Consider the following 13432-nt stretch of genomic DNA (forward strand, 5'->3'; position numbering starts at 1 on the left):
AGATGTTTTAGGCCCTTTTGGATTTTTAAATTGTTCTTATGTGTGTGTTTCTGTGTATTTGTGTGGTGGCTTGTAATTATGGGTGTGTGGTGTTCATTGCTATAATAGGAAATAACATTAAAAACTGGAGTTATATATTATTAAGAACATAACAAAAATAAAAACGCTATGTGAAAATCTGTGAGTTAAGATCAAAAATTTTATCTTCAGGCAAATATATAGCCTTAAATAAAACGTTATCACATGACATATTGTAAATAAAATGAAGTAATGTTCAACTTGAAAAGTTAGAAAAGACAATAAAACTATAGGAGTAAGCAAAATAATTAAACGATTATTAAATAATGATCAAGAAATAGAAACAGAAAGTAGAAAACAACAGAAAATAGGTTAGATAAATCTAAGAACTATTACTTAAAAGCAAGACGTACATAAACTGTTTAAACGTCTTGTACAGAAAAAAAGAACAAAAATATAGTCATTATAAGAAGGGGTTATATCAATATTGAAGGGATTAAAAATGTTAAGGAAAATTGATAATATTTTTATCAATGCAAATTATATAAATTAACTCAAGTTTAAAAACATTAATAAACAAAATAACCCAGGAAAAGAAACCCTAAAAAGTTGTCATTTTTACCTCCAGAAAAATGTAGCGTGCTGTCATCTTAATGGATAAACCACTTTAAATTATTAACAAATAAGCAATTTTATGGTAAAAAAATTGATTCAGAAATAGAGGAAAAACTGACAAGTGTCCTTTACCAAGCAGCATAATTTTAAACACCTGAAACAGAATCTGACGCTCAGAATAAATATCAGGTCTGGAGGTGGGGTGGTGATTCTGAAACCCCTGTTAGCCATTAGGCATGCTCATACAATCACTCCCAACTATATGTTTGATACACTTTCTTAACCATTCCTGACTTAAAAACACTATAGAATAACAAAAATAATTAGTAGTCTAGTAATAGATTGATACTTTATATTACTCAAACCTAAGACAATATAGTACTTAAGGAGAAAGTATTTCAGGCATACCCACCAAATTCCCCCCAAAATAAAGGATGCATCGCTTATACTTTGTTTAACTTAGTGACTCTTAAAATTTTTCTATCTAGTAAGAGATGAAAAAGGAATAACTGAAAAATTTGAAAAGCATATAAAGTTATTCCTGTCTATAAGAAACATGATTATGCCCTTGTTTATACTTATGAATCTGAAAACTTTAAACTAAAAATACATGTTTTATAACACCTTTTAAAATGTACTTTTTTATCCGTGAACAAAGTAGGCATGATTTATTGAGGGCAAATATTGTAACAGTCTCACAAATTAAACATTTTATGTATTTTAAAATTTTTATATCAATAGTTTGTGGGGAACAGGTTGGTTTTGGTTACATGGATAAGTTCTTTAGTGATGATTTCGGAGATTCTGGTGCACCTGTCACCTGAGCAATGTACACTGTAGCCAATGTGTAGTCTTTTATCCCTCACCCCCCTCTCACCCTCCCCAAAGTTCCCAAAGTCCACTATATCATTCTTAAGCCTTTGCATCTTCATAGCTTAGCTCCCACTTATAAGTGAGAACATACGATGTTTGGTTTTCCATTCCTGAGTTACTTCACTTAGAATAATGGTCTCCAACTCCATCCAAGTTGCTGTGAATGCCATTATTTCATTACTTTTTATGGCTGAGCAGTATTCCGTGGTATAAAAGCTGTATATTTATATTTAATATATGTATATAATTTTTCGTATTTGTTCACAAAGAAATATAAGTAAAATTGGTTAAATTTGTGGTGGGTAGATACAAGTCTGACCGAGTCACTCTTCTGCTCTTTATTGCCACACAGATTAAAGTCCAAGTTCCTTATCTTACACTATTTCTCCACTATATTACACTACCTCCTAGAGAATATGGTATAAAAACCAAGAAGAAAGAGAAATTGCTTCTGGCTGAAATGGCTGGGAAAGGCTTCATGTAAGGTGTGGGATCTGAACTGGAAGAAATATTTGAATTGATAGAGAGGGGCAAGGCGGTAAACCCTAAATCATAATCTTTTAAGGACCACCCTTTTAAAAAATTGAAATATAGCATATATGCAAAAATGAGTGATTTATCACAAAGAATGTCCCTGTGTCCAGCACCCAGGAAATAGAAACCTTCTTATGAGAGCTCCCAGTAACTATCCTGTCACTCTTCCCCAAATGTAACCACTCTTCTAATTTCTAACCATACATCATTTTTGCCTAGTTTTGAATCTCACATGAATGAAATTATGTAATGTGTATTTTCACCATTATATTTCTGAAAATGATCTGTGTTTTAATTTAATTTCAGTTTTCTTGTCAAAAACAAACAAGAATGTACAATTAAAATTGATAACAACAAAGTATAAAATTCATATGAATTGACTTAACAAGAGATGTGCAATTATGTGACAGAAGCCATAATAATTTGCCAAAGAACATGAAGTTTCAATAAAATGGGAAGGTTAAATATGATACAGAATTTAGTATCATGCACACACATACCTATGTATGTATGTTAGAATTCTAAAATTATCCTGAAGTACAATTGGAGGAATAATATCCAAGAGTAGCCAAGGGAATTTCAAAAATAACTTAAAACAATTTTTAATGAAGTGTTTATATAATATTAGATGGATTAGACAAATGAAAAGGTCGAGAAACTGACCTACATACATATTAGAAGTGAATTTCTGTTGAGGTTGGCATTTCAATGAAGCTATATAAATGTGGATTATATGAGCATGATGTGATAATAGGTGAAAGGGTAGGGCAAATCGTTATCTCCCTGTATATCTGATGAATCTCAGATTTATTAAGGAATAAGTGTTAAATATATAATTACAACAGAATCCAAACAAACAAGGTAACTGTATGATTTGGGGATAAGATGAGCCTTTCTTTTAAAAAAAGGATAAAATGAAATATCTATCGATTTAATACTGTAGTAATTTGATACAAATGTAAAAGAAATACAATTACGATTATTAACAAAATGAGAAAAAATCTGCAAATCTTAAACGGAAAAAAATTGCCATATCTTTAAATCTAATAAGCAAATGACATATCAATTAAGCAGCAAAATATGAACAATCAATTTTAAAGAACAAGAAATACAGAGAGCTTCCTAACACCTTCACTGTTAATCAATGAAATGTTCATTTAAGTTATATCATGTTTCAGGTATCAAAGTTAAATTAAAAGAAAAAGAAAAATTAATGCCCACTGTTTGAGAGGTTTTCAATAAACATGTTATTTTATATTTCCTAAGAGTTTTTAATTTAAATAATAAAATCCACTGAAATGTACATCAAAAAGAAACATGCATACAAAAACCAAAGGAGCTTTATTGGAAATGTATAGGACAGTTCACAGAATTAAAAGAATTAGCTATGAACAGCTATGTAGAAGGAATTTGAAAGTTAGTCAATATTATTGAGCATAAATCAGCTCCATTTTTTTTTGCACGCTATAAGAAGTAACTTCTCTTGAAATGAGAATTTCTAGTAGAGAAAGTGACCAATTGATTTAACTTAGGTAATTTTTGGCACTTATATGAATTAAGGTGAAAACTTTAGACAGGCTGTCTTGTTGACACTCATCCAACATATATTCATCAGTTTCCCAAATGAGAAGTGGGATGCTGTTATCTGAAGTAAAGACAGGCACCTGGCAGGCAAAAACAGTGGATATCCAGCTTGGTTATTTATAAGGATGTTAACAGTATTTTTTTTTTTAATGGTGGGCTTAAGAGGTTCCTATTTTTCTATTTATGCTTTTCGCTTTTTTCTATTTTTTTCTCAGAAATAAGACTGTTATAATCAGAATTAAAATGGTTACTGAAATATGTAACTGGAGAATATGTTGAGACACCCTAAACTGGCCCATTTTTAGCCAATTCATTTTTTTAATGTGCTAGATAAATTTATGCATCCTAGAATCAGAAGGCTTTGAATCAATCAAGTTCTGGTTTTACCAGTAATGAGCATTAGTAAGACATTTAACTAGTGTTGAGTCTTGGAGCCATTAACTGGAAATTATGAATTATGTTACTATCTATATAAAACTTTTAAAAATTTGGTTGAAAAAATTACATCCACATGTTTAATATATTTATAAGGCAGAATTCCTTGAACATACATATGACCTTTGATAAATGTTTGTTGAATATTTTCAGAGTTTCTTAATGCCAGTCCCAAATATCACTTAGTCAAAAACTTATTTATCTTGAGACTTCTAGCTTCTGATATTGTTTGGTTATATTGTTACCCTTTCTTCCCTGAAAAAAATGTCACCTCCCAAATGTCTCATCCTTGTATTTTATTTGATTTTGAAGATGTGGGTCATCTTTTATGATGAACACAGCTTCTATTTTTATATCATCCTCTCATGATGATTATGGTGAAATGAACAAATTAATAAATGGAAATAACAATAGAATATTTGGTGGATTGTTAATAGATATTAAATACTCTAGCAAATAGAGTCTTTTATTTTATGTGATCTCTATATATTAATTCATCTGTTTGACAATAAAACGTGTTTTTAAAGACACGCTTTATCAAGATGTATTTGAGGCATTTCCCTCCACTGATCTGTTGTACTTAAAAATTTGTGAAAGCTCAAATTATACTAAATGACTGGAGAAAAAGTCCCAAATAGTAAGTTGCCAATTTGAAACTTTTATTAGTCTCAATTAGTTAATTTATTGAACTAATTTAAATAGATGAATAAATTAAGGTTTATAAAGAATATTCGGGCAGTCTTTTTCTTAAGAGAATCCTGCAAGATTGAGGCATAAGATACAGTCTGTTGATGTTTTTATCCATTTCATTTATCCAAACAGTGTAAAACATTGCCTATCATATCTTCTTAGTAATGTACACATTGCAGTTGCCAGTTCACAGTTTTCATTCATCCATGATTTTCTTTAAAACGCCTATTGATGCAAACCTTTTTAATAAGTAACTCAAAAGGAAAAACACACACCGATTAAGTTGACAGTGATCCCATATATTTCTTCCTCTAATTTCCTTTTTGTGACTTCATTTTCCTTCCCCCATGCCTTCCTTTCCTTCTACATACATGCACACTATCACCATTCTAGTGGCCCCTGCTTTTAGGCCCTATGTTTAAGCTCTCAGACCTCTCTTAAATAGTTGTAGCACTATCAATACTACCTATTTTGTTAGCATAATTGTACGGACTATATGGCAAATATTTCTGAAGCACACTGTAAATGTCTATATAAATGCAAGGATTAGCATTGCCCGCTGAATCTAGACCTGATGGATTATCATAAAGAAGACAAGTTTGCATGTCTGAATTCCATTAACAGTGGTACTTGTTTGTGACGGAATTGGGATTTCATTTAACTCAATCTCATTAATTTATGCAAGGACCAAATTTGCTTAGTGTAGTTTATTTGTTAGAAGAGGCTAGCGGGCAGAGGATTCATCAAAATAATAACAAGAACACTCAGAAAAATCAATAGCTACTTTTCAACTCCTGATCTTTGTCCTCACCCAGAGTGAGTTCTAAGCAAAATTGTGCAGGTTATCATTCATGGATTGCACACTGCCTCTCACACACAAAGCCTGAAGCGCATTATCATACCCATTGGTTCATTGTGCAGTGGATCACCAAGGCATTTCTTTATGTGTACTCTTTGGCCTACCATTCTGTTCTAATGGACAGTCATAGTTCATAGTGAGTTTGAAGGCTTTCTTCTAGTTAATCTGTCAATTTTTCTCACATAGTGCAGCTGCTGTGAAAGAAATTGGAGCTGTTACACTCCGTGCTTTGATACAGTTTGTAAAATGCTAGATAGGAGACAGGAAACCAAACACAGCATGCTAGTAATTTCTTTAAAACCACTGATGTGCTAGAACTCGAAGTCTGTGTCCCAGGGAGCTGGCATCCCTTTTTTCTGAGAAGACTAATGTGGTTTGAAAGCGTTATCTTACTTTTGCATCAACGATATAGATGCCTTATTATGACTTACAGGATTCAACAGAACACTTAGTCTTTTGTCTTCATTTTCACCATTGCTTTGTATTTCTCTAGATTTAAGTTACAATTAACTTGAATATTAATCTTAGATGGCGTGATTTGATATGTTAAAACGAAGAGTTTAAGACGCTGAGCCCTGTGGTTCTCGCCTATAGTTCCAGCTACTTGGAAGGCTGAGGCAGCAGGACTGCTTGAGCCCAGGATTTTGAGGCCACAGTGTGTGATGATTGCAACTGTGAATAACTTCTCTAGCCTGGGCAGGGTAACGAGAACTTGTCCCTAAAAAAAAAAAAAAAAAAAAAAAAAGAGTATGTGTATATTCATATGTAATCATGCGACTAGACCCTTCACTATATACTATATAGGAAAAGATATATAATATGCTAGAAAAACACATTATAAGAACTGTTCTTACCAGAAAGTAAGCTTATTCCAGAAGAGCTTGGCCCTGTCTCCATCAGGAATTGTCTGAATAAGAGGGATATAGCAAAGTGTTCTTTTTGACACATCAGGATTCCTTTCTCTCGGATGAAATGACTATATTCTTCTTCATTGAAGCATGTGTATAATTAATCAAGATTTTTGTATATTACTCTCCTTCTAATATGTGAGAGCTGCAGGTACTGTATTTTAAATGAGTATGCTTAAGGATGTGTAGTACTGTCTCTGTGTGCAGATTTACTTTTTATTTTATACGTCTGGTTTTTTTGTGTGTATGCACGTGTGTTGTGTTGTGTGTTTTCAGACAGCGTCTCCCACTGTCACCCAGGCCAGAGTGCAGTGGAGCTCACTGCACCTTCCATCTCCTGGGCTCAAGGGATCCTCCTGCCTCCTCCTCCCGAGTAGCTGGGACTGCATGTGCATGCCACTATGCCTGGCTATTATTATTATCTTTTAATGTAGAGATAAAGTCTTGCTATGTTGCCAAGGTTGGTCTTGAATGTCTAAGCTCAAGCAGTCCTCCCCAGTTGGCCGCCCAAGGTTTTGGGATTATAGATGTGAGTCACTGCACCTAGCTGTTTATTTTACGGAGGGGCCAGTTAACTAATTCCCTTTTCTAATAAAATTATTTTGTAAATCCAAATTTGTTCTTGCCTGTTATTACTATTTAGAATTCTGCTATTTTATTATACCTAGTCAAAAGAAGGAAGGATGATTCAAAAGGAAGAGGAAAGAAAATTAATATTAATCAATATTTATCAAATGCATACTAGGCTTTTAGCATCATCTCAAATATTTTATATATATTATTTAACATTCACAAGGACCACATAAGATAAATATAACAGTTATGATTTTACACATCTGTAATATCCAGAGATATTCAAGAATCATAGCCAGTAGGTTGGATGAACGGTGCCTAAAAAACACATTTTTAAAATCTAAAAGCCAGAACACTTAACCGTTGAACAATGTTAGCTGCATGGATCCACTTATACCCAAATTTTTAAAAATAAAAGTTGCCCCAAGGGTGCCATCTCTTTCACCTCTGTCACCCCAGAGACAGCAGAACTAATTCCTCCTCTTCCTCATCCTCTTCAGCCTACTCAACTTGAAGATGATGAGGGTGAAGACCTTTATGATGATCCACTTCCACCTAATGAATAGTAAATACGTTTCCTCTTTCTTATGATTTTCTTAACGTTTCTTTAGCTTACTTTATTGTAAGAGTAATGCATATAAGATACAAAATATGGTCAATTGACTTTATGTTATCAGTAAGACTTTTGGTGAATAGTTGGCTATTAAAGTTTTGGAACAGTCAAAATTAAACAGATTTTTAACTGCATGGGGGTTGGTACCCCTACCCTCCTCGTTGTTCAAGGGGCAACTGTATATTCTTTTTGGTATATATAGAGACCATGTAAAAGAGAATTAAACTTTTTCAAGTCCCTCATTTATAATAGTAATACATGTATAGCCTTTAACAATTTTAAAGCATGGTCTTAAAGAACATTTTCTTTGCCCATCATAATAAACGCTTATATTAGACGTTATTACCTCCATTTTACTTGTTAAAAATCCTGGATTTCTACAATCTGTCAGAGTTGGAGAATCAAAGGAGAAAGTGCCTTAGCAAAGAGAATACAGCTGAAACAGAATCAATCAGGCTGTTGGGGATATAATTCTGGAATGAAAATTAGACCGAATTTGTTCTTAAGCATCTTTGTTGTTTCAGCTCTTTGTTTTCTCATGTTTAGAATGAGAAGTGGGGGGGATTTAATTATGTTTAGTGACCTTTCAAGCTCTAAAACGTTTTGCTACTTGAAAGTGTACTTAGATGTGTTAATGTTTTATACAGAAAGAAACTGACTGAAGCTACTTGATAAAAAGTAATCAAGATGAATTATAACAGAAATAGTAATGTAAGATAGGAAATCCTGAACTAATATTAGCTTATGTGCCTAAATTTGTGATTTTTATTTAAACCTGGCCTTAATATTTGGCTTCATTTACCTTTCCCTTTTAACCTCAGCATCCCACCTTAACACAGAATTAATCTATGCTATTTGCTGTGTATCCCAGGTGGATAACTGTTTGTAGTTGACTTTCATAATGTAACTGTATTGGTATAGTTAAGGTTAATGGCACATTAATTTTTGATAAGATATCAGTCAGTATCCCATTTTAATTTACTATTTTCGTGATGACTGCTGTTCTAAGTTGTTTGTGTCATTTTTGGCTGCCATAAATTATCCCGAAGCAAATATCAATGTGAACTCAGAACCATGCATGCTGATGACTTCTGAAATTATTAATGCCAGTACACAGGAAAAAGAAATACGTGAGTCCACATTTGGTTGATAATTTCTTTATAGATTAAAGTTAGCCTCTTTCTTTAAGGAAATAGCATAAGTACATCCTGTGTTTATTTGCTCTAAGGGGAACAACAGTTATAATTAGGAATAATTACAACAGCAGCAGTGAAACTCTAAAAAATATCCTGGAATTACTATCATTCCTAAAATATTTTTATGTCAGTGGAAACAGCCGCCATTAGGATCTCATGGGAGAGGTCAAAGAGAAATGATAGATTCTTTCAGAGAGACCCATGTTGGGTTGCTAAATTCTCCGAGTGGAAATAGCAGATAATTTGGGCTCTGTTCAAAGCAGTCTGAACAGGCTCTGTCCTATAGCTCTGAAGGGACCCATTTTAATTCACAGAGCGCATTAATTCTTATCTCCCTCATAAACATGTCTTTGTTTGAAGCATTATCTCAATTGTGAAATGTAGCTTAGAACAATTCTAGATAGTATAGTCATAAAAAACTTCAACTCAGTAGTCACATAGATACGGGTTCAAATCTCATCTCCACCATTTATTAGCTATGTGCCCCCATGAAAATTATTTAAAACTTTTAGTTTCCTTAGCTTTAAATGGAAATAATAAGTTTGTCCCCACAGAACTGTCGTGAGGGTTAAAGAATCTTTCCAGAGTGACCTGTACTTAGTAAATAGCTCTCGAAATTGTGGAATTCTATAGCTGTTTAAATGAGATAATTTATTAAGAGAAGATTTCCAAATTTTTCCTCTTTAGCCTGCAGTTATTGTAATTTTCAATAACTTGGATTTTCAGTGCTATTATTTTATTATTTTTTCTTCATATCGGCTTTAAATTTATTCTCTTTTCATACTTAGTCTTGTCAAAGCCAGATTGTCTCGGAGGTCTTGATGTTAGACGACCTAATACCTCAGGTTTCTCTTTGTAAAACAATTGAATTAATGCATTGATGTGGTTAGGAAAGTCATTTGTGGTCACATAAACTTCAGAATCCTTTATGTCCAGTTCTTCTCTGTCACTTGGCTATTCCTATTATAAAGAGAGAAAGGAGTCATATTTAGTGACATGATTTGACCTTCATTTTTACTTAACCTTTGATAAGTAACAGTGAGCTGCTTCAAAATATAGTAGTATTTGTGTGTTAAAAACCCACATTCATGATCGTCAATATAAACTAGGCACTGTGGGAGACCACTAACAGAGGAAAGAACATTACCAACACCTGTAGTTATTTATTTTCTGTGCTTTGGAAAATAAGTTAAATGCCTCAGGACCAGTGTTCATACATGAAAAAATTCTCTACTTATGCCACAAGGTCACATAGGATTGTCTGTATGATAAAGTATACATTAGTTTACTGTATCTATTTTGTAACACTTTAGAGCTGTAAGGTTGTATTTTTAAATGAGCAAAAATGGATCAAAATTTAATTTGAAAGCAGGGACTCAAACAGATACTTCTGTATCAATGTTCGTAGCAGCATTACTTAAAATAGCCAAAAGGTAGAAACAACTCACATGTCCATCAATGTGTGAATGGATAAACAAAACACGGTGTAAACATAGGACGGAATTTTATTCAGCCTTAAAAAGAATGAAATTCTGATACTTGCTACCACATGGACGGACCTTGAAAATACTAACTGACTGAAATAAGCAAGACACGAAAGGACGAATAATTATATCAAATATCACATGTAAGGCACCCAGATTAGTTAAATTCAGCAAGACAGAAGGCATAACAGTGGATACCAGGGGCTGGGGAGTTATTTTTTTAATGGGTACAGATTTTCTATTGAGGATCATGTAAAAGTGTTGGAAATGGATAGTGGCAATGGTGACACAATCTTGTGAATGTACTTAATGCCATTGAATTGTACACCTATAAGTGGCTAAAATGCAGACTTTACATTATGTTAGCTCTCCACCATAAAATGTATACTGAATTTTAAAAAGTGAACAGAAACTTAGAAACTAAAATACTAAGCATCTAATTATCTGAAATTTGCTGTTAACAGTGTCTTTTTCTTTTATTGAGCAACTAGCTGTGTTTATTTAACATTCTAAGATCTTTAAATAGAGGAAAAGTTGCTGTCTCAGATTAGTGGATTTCACATTAATGGAATACTGGAGGATTACCGAAGTTCACATTCCTGGGGGCTCTAGTTCATGTCTGGCTCCTGTCATATAGGCCCAAAATTGCCATCTCAGCTGCACAGAGCCTCAGCTTGATAAGAAAAGGTATTTTTCGTGCAAGAACTGTCTTGCCTCTGGAGAGACTGATCTGGAATGACTGTCAATAACAACAACCATATACCTGAAGAATCAATCTCTTCCATTTTAATTTCATAGACATGCACCGCTGGAACTATGATTATTACACGATGAAGTCTCCTATAGGAAAGCCGGCTGAGGTAACAAAATCAAGCCCCATTAGTCTGTCCCTGGAGCACAAACTCTAAATGGCCAGGGGAGGGAAAGTCACACAGGAGAGGGCAAGTGATTGGAAATTGTAGAAAATAGGAGAACGTTGTTGCATGCCATGGTCTCATGGAGATTCATGGAACCTGGTAAATTAAAGTGCACATCCGTCCCTTAAATTGTCATTCTGCTTCAAGTTTACTTAACTTTTGTACAGACTTTTGGAAGTATTTGTACAGACTTTTAGAAGTCTCTGCTTCTTCCATTGCTTGTAGCTCCTAGATTTAAATGATCACCTGTTCTTTTTTGTAGTCAAGTTGGGGTGTGCCCCCAAACACATAACATGTTTTGAAACTAAACAAATATCCACCATTAAGTTAAGTTTCTTTGATGCTTTCTTTTTTCCTGGCAGAATTTGGTCAAAGCAACTATTTCATTGCAACCCTGACTTGAATAAACAAGCACATGCATGCTCATATAGCTATGTGTACTCTCATGTGGGCTACATTAGTGCATTGACTCAAATTACATTACTTTCAAGTATAAAAAATACAATACTAATACAAACAATTCTGAGAGATAGTGAAGTTTAGTACTGGGCTCTATAATATGCTTGTGTGTTTTTGGAAATCTGTACCGTGCATTGGCAATCCAGAGAGTGCTAGTGGAGACAGGGCTAAGACAGTGGTTCCCAACTAAGGTTATTCCTAGAGAAGGGTTTCTCAACTTCAACACTGTTCACATTTTGGGCTAGATAAATCTTGGTTATGGGGAGCTCTCCTGTTCTTTATAGGATGTTTATCAGCACTCTTGGCCTCTACCATTAGATGCCAGTAACATCTCTTCTCCTCTAGCCATGGCAATTAAAAATGTCTCCAGATATTGTCTAGTGTCCTCTGGTGGGGAGGGGGCAAGAAGAGCAGTTTAGAGTATGGCATGAAATCCCAGGGACAAGGTGTTGGACTAATTCAAAGAGGCTTAGGGTTTTGAAGCAGTGAGTGGTGAGAGGAGAAGAATGATAGAAGAAATAACTGGACAATGTGTCTGCAGCATTTTTTTTCCATGGCATTGCTTCTTGTAAGACGCACACACTCATACTTTGTTCTTCATAACATATATATTGTGTAGTATGAAGTTTATGAGTTACAACACTGTCAAAGTTATACCATTGTCAGAGTTATACGTTTATCCTATATCGAGAAGCATAAGACGGTAACTTAAAATCTGACTGTTTTATCTAGAAATGTTCTTTCTTTTGGATATTGTCAAGACTCTTGGTTTCAGTTTTAAGTTGTATAATTGACAAATCCAGAGGTTTGAACAGTTCCCCTGCTAGCTTCTGTTTCTCTTTGTGTCCCAGATCTGTTTCCCTCCATCTATAGCCAGGACAGGAGTAACTTGATTCTGAGAACCCTGAGCCTACCCCAAAAGGTAAAAGAATCACCTTTCCCTATGTCCACAGATTAAAATGAGAAAAACATGTTTAGATTTGCTTGGGTCTTACATGTTCTTCTGACCCAGGCACTTTTCCAGGGGGATGGACAGGCCTGGATCATCTAATTTCTACCCACCCCTAGCCCCCCAACTTTCCAACCTCGCAAACACTCATAAGGAATGCTCCCCCCACCTCAAAAGCAGAGATGCTTCATTTAGTACTCTGAAGACAAAATGAAGCTGCAATTTCTTTTTGAAAATCTTCCCCCCAGTTTTTCATTCTCTTATTTTGAGTGAGATGTTCATCCTCTAAATGTACATTCTCTTATAGTAGTTCTCAAAGTCTGGTCCAGGAAACCTGAAGGGGTAGTGAAAACTTTCAAATGGATGGTCAGATCAAAGCTATTTTTGTAATAATACTAAGAAGGTCATTGCCTTTGTCACTCTCAGTCTCTCCCAAGCGTACAGTGGAGTTTTCCAGAGGCTGCGTGACATTTGATATCAAATAAGAGCAAATGCAGACGCAAGTAGGAGAATCCATTTGTCTATGATTAAGCTTGACATTAAAGAGAGATTTACAAAAATGTAGAACATGCCATCCTCCTTATTATTTTTTGTTTTATATAATATTTTCCCATTGAGCATGTTATTTATGTTACTATGGAATAGACTTATTGTTATTTTATGAATTGAAAAGTATTTTAGAAGTTTCCATTTTAATTTCTAATGTAGTAAATATCAATAAACCT

General features: G+C 34.1%; 1 protein-coding gene across 3 annotated transcripts in view; it reads left to right on the forward strand.

Annotated features, from left to right (window-relative positions):
- Positions 1-13432, forward strand: part of CNTN4 (contactin 4) — a 991759-nt gene that overhangs the window by 219505 nt on the left and 758822 nt on the right. Inside the window, exon 9 of one of the 3 annotated variants that reach the window (XM_058437175.1) lies at positions 11181-11242. The exons of 1 other annotated variant lie outside the window; for it this stretch is intronic. The gene's annotated coding sequence lies outside the window, so the exon portion shown is untranslated. Of the gene's footprint in view, positions 1-11180; positions 11243-12393; positions 12681-13432 lie in introns of those variants that run through there. One more of the 3 variants, XM_032149525.2, reaches the window with a different exon arrangement.

This window comes from Hylobates moloch, unplaced genomic scaffold (assembly GCF_009828535.3).
Source record: "Hylobates moloch isolate HMO894 unplaced genomic scaffold, HMol_V3 SCAFFOLD_4, whole genome shotgun sequence".
NCBI lineage: Eukaryota > Metazoa > Chordata > Mammalia > Primates > Hylobatidae > Hylobates > Hylobates moloch.